Below are 13329 nucleotides of genomic sequence, written 5' to 3'. Positions count from 1 at the left end.
GGGGTCTCCCACGTGGGTGCAGGGGCCCAAGCACTTGGGCCATCGTCCACTGCTTTCCCAGCCCACAGCAGGGAGCTGGATGGGAAGTGGAGCAGCCGGGACTCGAACCAGCACCCACATGGGATGCCAGCCCCCAGCTGAGCCTTCGATCCACTCAGCACATGGGTCCTTGGGCCCCACAGCCCCCTCCGGCCCGTGCTGGGGCCTCTCCCGCTGAGCTCCGGCCAAGGCCACTGTCTGGCCGGTCCCGGCTTCCTGACCGCGGCTGGGCCGGTGCAGAGGCGGGAGGCTGTCTCAGGGGCTCAGATCCCAAACTCGCCAGACTGGTTTCTGCTGCAGGGATCCAGAGGCCGCTGGCCTGAGGGCAGCTGGGAGCAGGTGGGGGGTGGAGCCTGCGGGGGGGGGGCAGGTGGGAGCGGGGGCCGCGCAGGGCTGGGGGGGAGGCTCTGCAGAAGGCGCCCCTCTGTCCGGGGCTGGGGGCAGGGCTGGGCGGGGCACCCTAAGAAGGCAGAGGGAAGTGGGTGTGGGAAGCAGAAGTGTTGCGGGGCTGGGACGGAGGCTCCGGCGGCCGCTCGGGAACACCAGGACTTTCCAGTCCCTGGAGAAACGGGAAGTGGCTGGGTCCTCGCCCGCCCCGCCCCCGCGAGCCAGCCGCCAGGCTCACCTGCCCGGTCTGTGCCTGCCCTCCCTGCCTGGTTGCCTGGGCTGTGGCCGGGGTGTGGCCTCCTCCTGGCCTCCCGGGGCTCTGGTGGGGGACACCCGCTCGCGGTCCCCAGGATGCGCCCGGGGGTGGGGGTGGGGCGCAGGCCCCGCCAGGCCTCCCTGGTGTCCCGCCCCAGGTGCCTGGGCCTGCTTCCCTGCAGTGAGCCGGCGGCAGTCACACACTTGAACTTGAACTTGAACTGGGAGCCCAGCGTCTTCACTGGCAGCTGCGGGGCCACAAGCCTGCTCTGCGGGGGCCTGGGGGTCCTCTAGGGTGTCCCTGCATGGGGGCGGGCACAAGGAGGCCTTGTCCTGCAACCCTCCCTCAAGGTGGACCCTGCCCACACCTGCCCAGGGAGCAAACCCCGGGGAGCTCCGGCGGCTGCTCCTCCTGGCCGCAGGGGCAGAGGTGGGCGAGGATGCAGCCTGGGGCGCCCGTGGCCGGCTCTGAGGGCTCCGACATCCCAGGGCTCCGGACCCCCGCGCCCCTCACGCACAGCTGGGGCGGCAGCCCTGGTGGCTGCAGCGCTGGGGCCCTGGCGGGGGCTCCTGGCTCCTGCCTGGCTCTGGGCATCTGGGGAGTGGCCCAGCGGATGGGGGTCCCTGTCCCTGCGTCCTGCAGTTCACACAAAGAGCCGAGAAGGCGCCTGACAGAGCGTCCATCTCGGTGCACCTGCGTCCAGCCCCCCCCACTGGAACCCCCACGGCTCCGGAATCCCCTCCTCCAGCCCGCTCCAGGGGCGGGAGCGGGGTCGCACAGTCCCCAGCAGGCTCCACCGCCACCTCTGATTCCCTGGAAATCCCCGGCTCTGACTAATCCCCCAGACATCCCGCCTTGGCAGCCAGCCGCCCGGTTCCGGGAGGCGGCCGCAGAGACCCTGCACTGCCGAGCAGTCCCCTGCCCTGAGCCCCTGGGGGTCCCGCGCCTCAGTCCCCTGCCCTGTGCCCCTGGGGGTCCCGCGCCTCAGTCCCCTGCCCTGAGCCCCTGGGGGTCCCGCGCCTCAGTCCCCTGCCCTGAGCCCCTCGGGGTCCCGTGCCTCAGTCCCCTGCCCTGAGCCCCTGGGGGTCCCGTGCCTCAGTCCCCTGCCCTGTGCCCCTCGGGGTCCCGTGCCTCAGTCCCCTGCCCTGTGCCCCTGGGGGTCCCGTGCCTCAGTCCCCTGCCCTGAGCCCCTGGGTCAGTCCCCTGCCCTGAGCCCCTGGGGGTCCCGTGCCTCAGTCCCCTGCCCTGAGCCCCTCGGGGGGACCCAGCCCTGCCCCCAGCACCCCCGCCCTGGGCTGTGGCCGCCGTGAAGTTCTAGCTCATTTTTCGGCTCATTTCCCACAGCGGCCTTGGAACTCGCGTGGCCGGCCCCGGGTGAGGCGAGGAGGAGGAGGAGGTGGCAGTGCCCCCTCGCCGGTCAGCGCCGGCGATTCCAAAGTCAAGGGCACAGCCCGAGTGGCGGGAGCCGCGCAGCCCCAGGCACGAGCACTGCCCTGCTGGGGCTCCCCTCCGCGCTCCGCTCGGGTCCTGGCCCCCTGCAGCACAGGTCTCACACGCACTGGCCAGTCCCAGACCTGCAGCGGCTCTCGCGGCTGCCTCGCTCCTCCTCGAACTTCCACACCCCGGCAGCAGCGAGCGGCCACTCGGGATGCCCGAGGCCCAGGCCTGGCCCCCAGCTCTCTCTGGAGCCCCAGCTCTGTCCACCCAGGGCACGCGTGGGACCAGGGGCTGGACCCCGCACAGGAGGTCTTGGCCGGCCCGGGCCCGTGTCGCCAGCCCTGACAGCCAGCTGGGGGCCAGGCAGGCGGGGCCTCCCACGCGGATCTGCCTGGACTGGCCTGGGCTGCGCCTCCTGGGCCCACCGGCTCCAGTCACAGGAGCACCGCCTGGGGCCAAGCGCAGGTCCTGTCGAGGAGGAGGCAAGTCCTGACACCCCAGCGCCGCCCCCCAGCCCTCTTCGGATTCGAGGGAGGGGGCTTCAGAGCAGGGTCACCCCAGGGAGCCAGGGAGGCCGCCGCACAGAGGCAGCGCAGGATTCAAACTCAGGACCCGGGAGTCGCGGCCCAGGCACCGGCGGGGCGGGGCGTGCGCGCGGGGCGGGGGGAGGGAAGGCCCGGCCCCGCCCCCAGGGCCCCGCCCCCGCGGCATGACCGGAAGTGCGCGGGGTCCCCAAGATGGCGCCCGAAACCCGGAAGTGAGCGGCGGCCGCCGGGAGGCTGGGGGAAACTGAGGCGCCGCGCGCTGCGCGCCCGGCCGGACCTGGGTCCGAGGTGAGGCGCGTCGGCCGCGACCCGGCTCTGAGCCCGCCTGGGCCGACCCCCCTCCGGCCCCTCGCGGCCTCCCTCGCTCCGGCCGGGGGGGGGGTGTTCCGGGGTCCGCGGGGCGGAGCGAGGGTGGCGGCGACCCCCGCCCCTCGCCGCGAGTCCCGCCCTCCTCCGCGACCCCCGCCCGGCGTCGCTTCCCCGCGCACCGGGACCCCGCGCCGCGCGGTGACCCCCGCTTCAACCTTGACCCCACCCTCCGCGTTCGCGCTTTCGTCCCCCCTCTTTCCGGTGGCCGTCTAGGCTGCCCTCCTGGGTGACCTCCGACCTTTCCCTCCCTGGTGACCCTTGGCCCCCCTCGTTCTGCCCCTCCGTGCGGTGCACCTCGCGACCCCTGACCCCGGGCTCCCTTCCCCTTCGCTGCCCGGCCCTAGCTGGGGGCTGCGACCCCTGGGCTCCTGCGTCGGAGCGTGGGGGCGGCCGGCAGCCCGCCCTGGGGAGGGGGCTGGCGAGGGGTCAGCCCCGTGCGGGGAGTGCGGAGCGGAGGCGAGGCCGGGCGCGGGGGGCGCCGCTGGCCGCGGGTGGCCGGAGTCCGAGCGCGGAGCCCCGAGGGAGGCCGGGGGCCGGGCTGGCCGCCGGGCGGGAGGGCGCGGGGCCGGCGCTCTGGGATCTCGGCCGCCCCGCGGGGCATCCCCGGGGCTGCTTCCCGGAACGCCTGCTGGTCCCGCCTGCCCGCGGGCCGGCGCTCTGCACCCCGGGCGGGCGCCGGGCTGCGTGGACGCCTGCTGGCCGATGTGAGGCGGGGGCGGGGGGGGGGCTGACCTGAGCCGGAGACCGGGGGCTTGCTCTCAGGTGAGGGGCCCGGCTCTGCCAGGCGCGGGGTCGGGAGAGGGTCCCAGGACTGCAAGTTAGGGCCGTGCTTGCTGCCCCCCCCCCCGCCCTGGGGTCCCGGCACCAGGGAAGCAGGAGGCAGGGGTCCCTGGGATCCCCCACGAGGGGGGCAGGGGTCCCTGCAGACCCCCCCGCCCTGGGAGCCCCCACAAGGGGGCAGGATCCCTGCAGACCCCCCCTCCCGGCTCCTGGGATCCCCCACGAGGGGGCAGGAGGCAGGGGTCCCTGGGAGCCCCCACGAGGGGGCAGGAGGCAGGGTCCCTGTAGACCCCCCCAGCTCCTGGGATCCCCCATGAGGGGGGCAGGGAGCAGGGTCCCTGCAGACCCCCGTGGCCTCACACCTGTCTACAGCCGGACAGAGGGGCGTGGAGGGCCTGGTTCCCGGGCTTTGAAGTCTGGGGGCGCGGGCTGAGCCGGCCCTGTGCCGGGGCTGAGCCGCAGGAAGTGCTGCCCTGAGAGCCGCCCCGCGCCCCCCCCCATCCCGGGCTGGGGCGGGGTGGGGGCGGCCTTGACGCTGCCCCTGCCGGTGCTGGTGCCGGCGGAGCGGTGCGTCTGTGGACGGTGGGCGTGCGCGTGGTGCCCGTGTTGTGTGTGTGTCCGTGTGCAGGTGTGTGACTTGTGGGAGTGCTACATGTCAACATGCACACGTGTGTGCAGTCTGTGTCGCGTATGTGAGTCCTGTGGGCGCGTGTATGTGTGAGAGAGATTCCTGAGAGTGTGTGTGTGTGAGAGAGAGAGAGAGAGAGAGAGAGTGAGAGAGAGCGCGCGCCCGAGGGCCAGCTTGGAGCGTTTCCAGTCACTTCCCAGGTCTGAGGGCTGTGTGGTCAGGGGGTGCAGCCCGAGGGGGGGGTCACTCAGGTCCAGGCCCCTCCCCCCGCCGGCCGTAGGGGTGGCCTCTGCCCCGCCCTGGTCCCACGTCTGCCACCTGACTCGTCCCTGCCGCAGTCCTGCTGGCTCTGGGGCCGCCTGGCGCCCCCCAGCGCCCCCCCAGGAGGAGTGGTCTGGCCCCAGGACTCAGGGGAGGGATCAGCCCCAGCCGGGGGCTGTGCAGGCGACCAGGGTTCGAGCGCTGGGCTGGTGTCCGGGAGCAGCGGGAGCCCCTGTGATAGGAGCCGCCCAGAACAGGCAAGTCCTTGGGGACAGGAAGTGGCTCGGGCAGGCGCTGGGGATGAGGGCACCCCACGGGGCGAGCCGGCCACACCAGGGGCTCCGGGGGCCGGTCCCAGCCCGGCGTCCTGGGAGTCCAGCTCTGCCCTGCCCGGCACCTCAGGGAGCTGCCTTGGGCTGTTGGGATGGCGAGCGGGGGCTGGGGGCCTGGAGGGGCCCTGGGGCGGCCGCGGTGTGGCGGCTCCTCCGTGGGGCCCGGCCTGTGCCTCCAGTGGCGCCGGAGGGGGTGACCGGCCAGCTGGAGCGGCGGCAGCTCTGCCAGGAGCCCGAGGCCTGGCCCGCAGCCGCCTCCCGCCTCCTCCTGGGGGCTGCTGGGGCCGCCTCCTGCTGGCTGGGCTCCCGCGGGGGTCAGCAGGTGGGGCACCTGTGTGCTGGGCGGGGCGTGGCCGTGTCTGCCGTGCTGGCCGGCTGCTGGGTGAGGGACCGCCGCGCGGACTCTGGCCCGCAGGACGGCTCTGCGAAGTGAAACTGAAACCGGCAGCCCTGGCTCTGGCCCCGGCCCCGGGACGGACGCGGTTTCGAAAGTGCTGGGTTCCAGACCCCGGGAGCAAGCCAGCCGCGCTTCCTGGGGCCAAAGGCCACAGGCCCGGGACGGACGCGGTTTCGAAAGTGCTGGGTTCCAGACCCCGGGAGCAGCCCAGCCGCGCTTCCCAGGCCAAAGGCCACGGGCCCGGGACGCGGGGTCTGGGGAGCTGTCTCGCTGTCGCTGGGCTGGCACCTCGTCCCACTGCTGGGCTTCTCCCTGTGCGTGGCAGGTAAACTGAGGCGGGGCTTGCCCCTGGACAGCCACTTTCCCGGCCTGGCCGCCTTGGACGCTGGCTGCCGCCCCAGGGCCCCTGTGCCCGCTGCAGCCAGGCTGTGGGTCCAGCAGGTCAGGCGCACACCCCCTCACCGCGGCCCCTCCGTGTCATGTGAGGGGACGCGGAGGGTCACGGGGGAGGGGTGTGCTTATCCCAGCGGCTCCAGGCCGCTCCGGAGCTGGGAGGTGGTGGGGTGGGGTGGGGGTTGTTGGCCTGGCCTGGGCAGGGTGAGAGAGGGAGCCACTGTTGCCGTCCTGGGTGCCGGGGAGCTGGCCGGGAGCCTTTGTGGTGTTACATCAGGCCTTGGACTGACCGACCCGTCGGGAGCCGGGGGTGCTGGGGGCTGCGAGGGACGGTGTTGGGGGTCGGCCAGGCACAGGGGGGCTTGGGGGCCACTGTGGGCTGCCACCCCAAGCCCAGGCCTGAGGCTCCTCCTGGAAAACCAGGCAGTCGAAACCGGGGCCACGTCCCCGTCTGGAAGCCCCCACGGCCTGCTGCTCCGGGGCCTGGGGGGCTACGTCCACCCCTCTGCAGGGGGCGTGGCCTGGGGCGGGGGTGGGGCTTCGGTGCCTCAACAGAGTGCACCTGTCCATGCTGCTGGCTGGTCATCGATGGCTGTGGCTGTGAGCGCCCATGGCCTGGCGGTGGGGCTCTGTGGCCATGGGGCTCTGTGGCTGTGGCCCCCGTGGCTCTGGGCTGTGGCCTCTGTGGCTCTGGGGTGGGCCCTGGGGATGTGGGGCCATACAGGGGAGGTCTGCTCAGCAGCGGGGTTCCCGTGGGGCCCTGGGCCGGGAGGTCAGCTGCAGTGTCCCTGGGTGCCCGGGGGGAAGGTGTGCCGAGGACGCAGGGCTGAGCCCCTGTGGCTGAGACCCCCGGCCGGCCTGAGCGCCTGCAGAGGGCTGAGCTGGGAGTCGCCATCACCTCTCAGGGTGGAGGGAGCACTCAGGCTCCGCCTCTCCCTCCCCCCACCCCCCTGGGTCTGCAGGGCAGGCATGGCCAGCTCAGGGCGCCGTCTCGTGGCCCCAGGTCTGTCTGGATTGATTTGAGAGTTAGAGCGGGTGAGGCAGAGAGAAAGACCCTCTGTCCGCGGGTTCATTCCCCAAACGGCCGCAGCGGCCAGGGCTGGGCCAGGCGGAACCCAGGAGCTAGGAGCACACCCCCTCAGTGTGTGCCCCCCAGGCTCGTGGGCCGTCCTCTCCACTTTCCCGGGCAAACAGGCAGGGAGCTGGATCGGAAGAGGAGCAGCCAGGACTCAAACCAGGGCCCGTGTGGTTGCCGCGCTGCGGGCGGAGGCTGTGTCCGCGGCACCACAGCCGGCCCCTTGTGTGATTGACCGCCTCTAGCTGGTCGGCTCTGGGGCTTCTTCCTCGTCTGACACGGGTGCTCTCCGGGCTCAGACCGGGGTCCCTCGCGACGTCCCTGGCGTGAAGACTGTGGAGGGCACCCGAGGACAGCGAGGCGGGGTGGGGCAGCAGAGCTGCTGTCCTGCTCCGGTCTCTGAGGGCCGGGCCCAGAGGCCGGCTGGCCAGCTGTGCCCGGGAGCGCGGGCCGCAGAGGGCGGGGATCGGCCGAGCCGTCAGGAGAAGGCGCTCTGGGGCCAGAGGTGGCCGCTGTCTCGGCTGGCAAAAGGCCCGGTTTTCTGTCTGTTCTGAGAGGCAGAGCTCCCACCTGCTGGGCCCCTCCCCACCAGCCCCCAGTGGCCGCGAGCCAGGGGCTCCGTCCAGGGGGGTGCAGGGACCCGAGGCCAAGGCCTCGCAGGGTGCACGTTGGCAGCAAGCTGGACCAGGAGCCAGAGCGGGGATGAGACCCAGATACAGTGGGCGTCAAGCTGCCCGCCCCTCGATGCCCCTGTAATGAGTGACCACAGATGAGGGTGAGGCGTCCGGGTGAGCAAGCCCGGAGGGTGTGCCTGGCCGCCACGGGGTGCTGGCCTGGCCTGGCCTCGTGGGCGCAGGTTACGGCCCCTGGCAGCGTGAGGTGGCAGGAGACTGCACGGGGGGGGGGGGTGCAAGTCCCTTGAGCCCCCTCCCAGCTCTGCCCCATAGGTGGGTCTGGGGCCCAGGGTCCCCCTGTGACCATGGAGGCTGCAGGGCTCTGCTCCCTGAGGGCCCTCACGGTGGGGGAGGCGCAGGCCGTGCCTCGCACGGCTGGGGTGGACGGGGGTCCGGGCCGTCCCTGGGCGCTGGGCGCCGTCCCCTGCCTTTGGAGGCCGTGCGTGCGGGCTGTGAACAGGACCGGCTTGCAGGGCGCCTTCTCTGCGTGTTTGCTTTTCTTCTGTTTATCTTTATTTGGTGTTTGAAAAGCGGAGCGATAAAGAGAGATACATTGTATCCGCTGGTTCTCTCCTGCTTGCCCACAGCAGCCAGGGCTGGCCAGGCCAGAGCCGGGTGGGCGTGGCAGGGACCTGAGTACTTGAGCCGACCCCGCTGCCTCCAGGACACCCGTTGCCAGGAAGCGGGGTCAGACGTGGGGGGCTCAGGCCCAGGCAGTGCCCTGTGGGATGCGGGGGTCCCGAGCTGCGTCTGCCGGCGCCCACGCCCATGAACGTGGGTCTCACTGTGCGCTGGGCCTCACGGTCGTCTCGGGAGCGGTTTTCCCGGTGCCACTGGCCTGCATCCCCTCCCTGATGTGTGCACCTGTGCGCCAACAGCTGCCCCAGGCTGAACTTGGCCTGGTCGGGGGACAGCAGCCGCGGGGGCCTGCAGGTCGGCTGGGGCAGTAGCACCCCCTTTCGCCTCAGAGGCCTTGGGCTGAGGAGCGGAACTGGGAATTCGAGACAGACCCCACCCCGCCGGCCGCACGCCTCTCAGGCGACCTTGTTTGTCTGAAAGGAGGCCGAGGGCCTCTGGCCCAGCCCCTGTGAGATTGTCACGGCGCCTGCCCGGGGCACGAGCGGGGCTGCCTGTCCTTGGCATCTGAGCCGCTGCCCTCTGGCGCCTCCTGGGACCTCCACAGAGCCCAGGGTCACCACCCTCGGCAGGCGCCGTGTGCCGGGGCTCCCAGGGCCGGGGGCTGTGCCGGGGGCCGTGCTGGAGCCGGTCCACCCCCACCCCAATCCCACCACCGTGGGAGCTCTCTGGGACGTCATCCAGACACAGGACTTAAAATGCTATTTTCATTTTATTCGAAAGGCAGAGAGACACAGAGATCTTGGCTGTGGGGATCCGCTCCCCATACACCCACGACGGCCAGGACTGGGTCGGGCTGAAGCCAGGGCCCAGGAATTCTGTGTGGGTCTCCCACGAGGGTAGCAGAGACCCGAGAACTCGAGCCATCACCCACTGCCTTCCTAGGCGCGTTGCAGGAAGCTGGATCAAGCGGAGGAGCCAGGACCCAAACCAGGCCGTGGCCTCCACCACCGGGCCGGGGAGCTGCCCTGGGCTGTGGTCTCCGTCACTGCTCCCTGGCCCCGGGGAGGAGGTTGGGAGGGACCTCTCCTAACTGCCGTAAGAGGTGGGGCAGGCAGCGGGGGCCAGAGAGGCCCTGGGGAGGAAGCACGCGTGCTTGGCGCTCGGCTCCGGGCGGCGTCCAGCCTGTGGGTTGGCGTGACCAGCTCCGAGGTGCCCTCAGCAAGGCCTGGCCGCAGTCTCGTGTGTGGGTCCGGAGGGGGCCCGGTTCCCTGGGTTCTGAGGTGCCCGTCCCAGGGCCGGCTGGGAGGCGGAGGCCGAGCCAGGAGCCCGGGCACCGGGGGCGCTGGGTTCAGGTGGTGCGGTGGGCTGGCGTGTGGTGAGGCTGCCTGTGGCCGGCCTTGCCAGGGCGCGGATACGTGACCACGGCAGGGCGGGAGACCCTGGTGTGCACCGGGTCCTGCCCGGCCAGCACTTCCCCAGGCTCCTGCCGTGGGCGGGTCCTGGGCCCCGTCCACCTTGGTCACCTGGGCCCCGCCCACCTCGGTCACCTCCGGTGGGTTCATTCAGCGAATATTTAGGCAGAGAACTTTGTCTCTTGCAGGGGGCGGGCTCAGCTGGGCCTGCCCAGGCCCTGGGGGGGGGGGGGGCTCTGCCTCCCAGGGCTGTGGAGGGGGCTTTTACTTTCATTGCTTTTGGAGGTTTTCCTTTTTTAAATATTTACTTATTTATGTGAAAGGCAGTCGGAGAGAGAGAGATCTTCCGTCCACCTGGTTCACTCCCCAAATGCCCGCAATGGCCAGGGCTGCACCAGGGTCCCCCACGCGGGTGCAGGGCCCAGGACCTGGGCCATCGTCCACTGCTCTCCCAGGCCACAGCAGGGAGCTGGCTGGGAAGTGGAGCAGCCAGGACTCGAACCCGCGCCCCTAGGGGATGCGACCCTGCAGGCAGCAGCGTCACCCGCTGCGCCAGCGCCGGCCCCGGTGGTGCTCTTGTAGGACCTGAGCTCTAGTGCTCCAGGAGACGAGCAGCCCCTCAGGCACCACAGCCCTGCTGCCCCCCGCAGTGTGAGCCCCCAGTGTGAGCCCCCCAGTGTGAGCCTCCCTCAGTGTAAGCCGCCTCAGTGTGTGCCCCTCAGTGTGAGCCCCCCTCAGTGTGCCCCCCCCAGTGTGAGCCCCCCAGTGTGTGCCCCCAGTGTGAGCCCCCCAGTGTGAGCCCCCAGTGTGAGCCCCCCAGTGTGAGCCTCCCTCAGTGTGTGCCCCCCTCAGTGTGTGCCCCCCTCAGTGTGAGCCCCCCAGTGTGAGCCCCCCAGTGTGAGCCCCCCAGTGTGTGCTCCCCAGTGTGAGCCCCCCAGTGTGAGCCCCCCCAGTGTGTGCCCCCCTCAGTGTGAGCCCCCAGTGTGAGCCCCCCAGTGTGAGCCCCCAGTGTGAGCCCCCCAGTGTGAGCCTCCCTCAGTGTGTGCTCCCCAGTGTGAGCCTCCCTCAGTGTGCCCCCCCCAGTGTGAGCCCCCAGTGTGAGCCCCCCCAGTGTGTGCCCCCCAGTGTGAGCCCCCCCAGTGTGAGCCCCCCTCAGTGTGCCCCCCCCAGTGTGAGCCCCCCAGTGTATGCCCCCCAGTGTGAGCCCCTCAGTGTGAGCCCCCAGTGTGAGCCCCCCTCAGTGTGAGCCCCCCTCAGTGTGAGCCCCTCAGTGTGAGCCCCCCCAGTGTGAGCCCCTCAGTGTGAGCCCCCCTCAGTGTAAGCCGCCCCAGTGTGAGCCCCTCAGTGTGAGCCCCCCTCAGTGTGCCCCCCCAGTGTGAGCCCCCCAGTGTGTGCCCCCCAGTGTGAGCCCCCAGTGTGAGCCCCCCCAGTGTGTGCCCCCCTCAGTGTGAGCCCCCCAGTGTGAGCCCCCCAGTGTGAGCCCCCCTCAGTGTGAACCCCCCCAGTGTGTGCCCCCCTCAGTGTGTGCCCCCCTCAGTGTGAACCCCCCCAGTGTGTGCCCCCCTCAGTGTGAGCCCCCCTCAGTGTGAGCCCCCCTCAGTGTGCCCCCCCAGTGTGAGCCCCCCAGTGTGTGCCCCCCAGTGTGAGCCCCCAGTGTGAGCCCCCCCAGTGTGTGCCCCCCTCAGTGTGAGCCCCCCAGTGTGAGCCCCCCAGTGTGAGCCCCCCAGTGTGAGCCCCCCAGTGTGAGCCTCCCTCAGTGTGTGCTCCCCAGTGTGAGCCTCCCTCAGTGTGCCCCCCTCAGTGTGAGCCCCCCCAGTGTGAGCCCCCCAGTGTGAGCCCCCCTCAGTGTGTACCCCTCAGTGTGAGCCCCCCAGTGTGAGCCCCCCCAGTGTGAGCCCCCCCAGTGTGTGCCCCCCAGTGTGAGCCCCCCAGAGTGTGCCCCCAGTGTGAGCCCCCCCAGTGTGAGCCCCCCCAGTGTGTGCCCCCCAGTGTGAGCCCCCCAGAGTGTGCCCCCAGTGTGAGCCCCCCCAGTGTGAGCCCCCCCAGTGTGTGCCCCCCAGTGTGAGCCCCCCAGAGTGTGCCCCCAGTGTGAGCCCCCCCAGTGTGAGCCCCCCCAGTGTGAGCCCCCCAGCCGTCAGCCGTGCACGGGCACACCCGCCGTGTGGGTCCGAGTCGCGCTGGCAGACACGGGCTGCTGTTAGATTCTCAGAGCGCGTCCCTGTGTCCGTTCCCCCACGGTGGCAGCATCTTGAGAAAACGCTGGGACTCGCACTTGGTGGCCGGAAGGTGTCTGTCCCGGTTGTCTTTGTGCCCGCGTGTGCGTGTACGTGTGTCTGGTTGTGTTTTGGTAAATCAGCAGTCGGGGGGGGGGGGGGCAGTGTTACAGTGTAGCGGGTACAGCCGCTGCCTGCGGTGCTGGCGTCCACGTGGGCACGGGCTCGAGTCCCGGCTGCTCCACTTCCCATCCAGCTCCCTGCGGTGGCCTGGGAGAGCAGTGGAGGATGGCCCAAGTGCCTGGCCCCTGCACCCACGTGGGAGACCCCGATGGAGCTCCTGGCTCCTGGCTTCAGCCTGGCTCATCCCCGGCCGTGTGGCCATCTGGGGAGTGAGCCAGCAGGTGGAAACTCTTTCTCTCCTCCTCTCTCCGTTTCTCTGCCTTTCAAACAAACAAACAAATCTTATACAGCATGCCCAACCCCCCACCCCTCTGAAGGGCCCTGGAGTCCACCTGCCCCCTGCTCCGCAAGCACAGCCCCGAGCAGACGCCCCGGAGGCCTGGAGGGAACAAGCGTGGCTGGGGGGGGGGGGCTGCCCTCCCACGGGGCAGGGGCAGTCGGGGGCAGCAGGGACCCCGGCGAGGGGTTGGTCAGCCTCAGGCCAGGCCAGATGTGAGCTGGCTCGGGCACTGACAGCAGGGAGGGCGCGCAAGGCCTGGCTGGACGCAGTGGCCCCTGCGGTGGGGAGGGCTCCCAGGGTCCCCGGGGTCGGCACCAGGAGGGCGGCATTTCCTGATGTCAAGTCCCCTCCCCGCGTGTCCCACCGACGTCTCCCACTTGTGGCTCTGGGGGAACGAACCCCTTTATCCATGATGTCCCCGGCTGGTGTCTTGCTGGGACTGACCCACTCAGCACCCACCCGAGGCCTCCGTGAAGCCACGGCCATGCTGAGCAGGGCTCCTGGAGCCGGGCCTGGGGGTGGCGGGGCTCTGTCTCCATGGGGTGGGCCTGGGGGGGGTGGCGGGGCTCTGTCTCCATGGGACGGGCCTGGGGGGGTGGTGGGGCTCTCTCCATGGGACGGGCCTGGGGGGGGTGGCGGGGCTCTGTCTCCATGGGACGGGCCTGGGGGGGGGGTGGCGGGGCTGTCTCCATGGGACGGGCCTGGGGGGGGGGTGGCGGGGCTGTCTCCATGGGACGGGCCTGGGGGGGGTGGCGGGGCTCTGTCTCCATGGGACGGGCCTGGGGGGGTGGCGGGGCTGTCTCCATGGGACGGGCCTGGGGGGGGTGGCGGGGCTCTGTGTCCATGGGACGGGCCGGGGGGGGTGGTGGTGGGGCTGTCTCCATGGGACGGGCCTGGGGGGGGTGGCGGGGCTCTGTCTCCATGGGACGGGCCTGGGGGGGTGGCGGGGCTGTCTCCATGGGACGGGCCTGGGGGGGGTGGCGGGGCTCTGTGTCCATGGGACGGGCCGGGGGGGGTGGTGGTGGGGCTGTCTCCATGGGACGGGCCTGGGGGGGGTGGCGGGGCTCTGTCTCCATGGGACGGGCCATG

General features: G+C 71.5%; 1 protein-coding gene across 1 annotated transcript in view; it reads left to right on the top strand.

The window, feature by feature from the left end:
- The first annotated feature begins 2814 nt into the window (after positions 1-2814).
- SBNO2 (strawberry notch homolog 2) overlaps positions 2815-13329 on the top strand; it is a 37721-nt gene continuing 27206 nt past the window's right edge. Inside the window, 1 exon segment of the mRNA XM_051840285.2 lies at positions 2815-2952. The gene's annotated coding sequence lies outside the window, so the exon portion shown is untranslated.

The sequence above is a fragment of the Oryctolagus cuniculus genome, chromosome 16, assembly GCF_964237555.1.
Source record: "Oryctolagus cuniculus chromosome 16, mOryCun1.1, whole genome shotgun sequence".
Lineage (NCBI taxonomy): Eukaryota > Metazoa > Chordata > Mammalia > Lagomorpha > Leporidae > Oryctolagus > Oryctolagus cuniculus.
The sequence above is the reverse complement of the archived record's forward strand: the minus strand, read 5'-3'. Positions and strand labels throughout refer to the sequence as shown.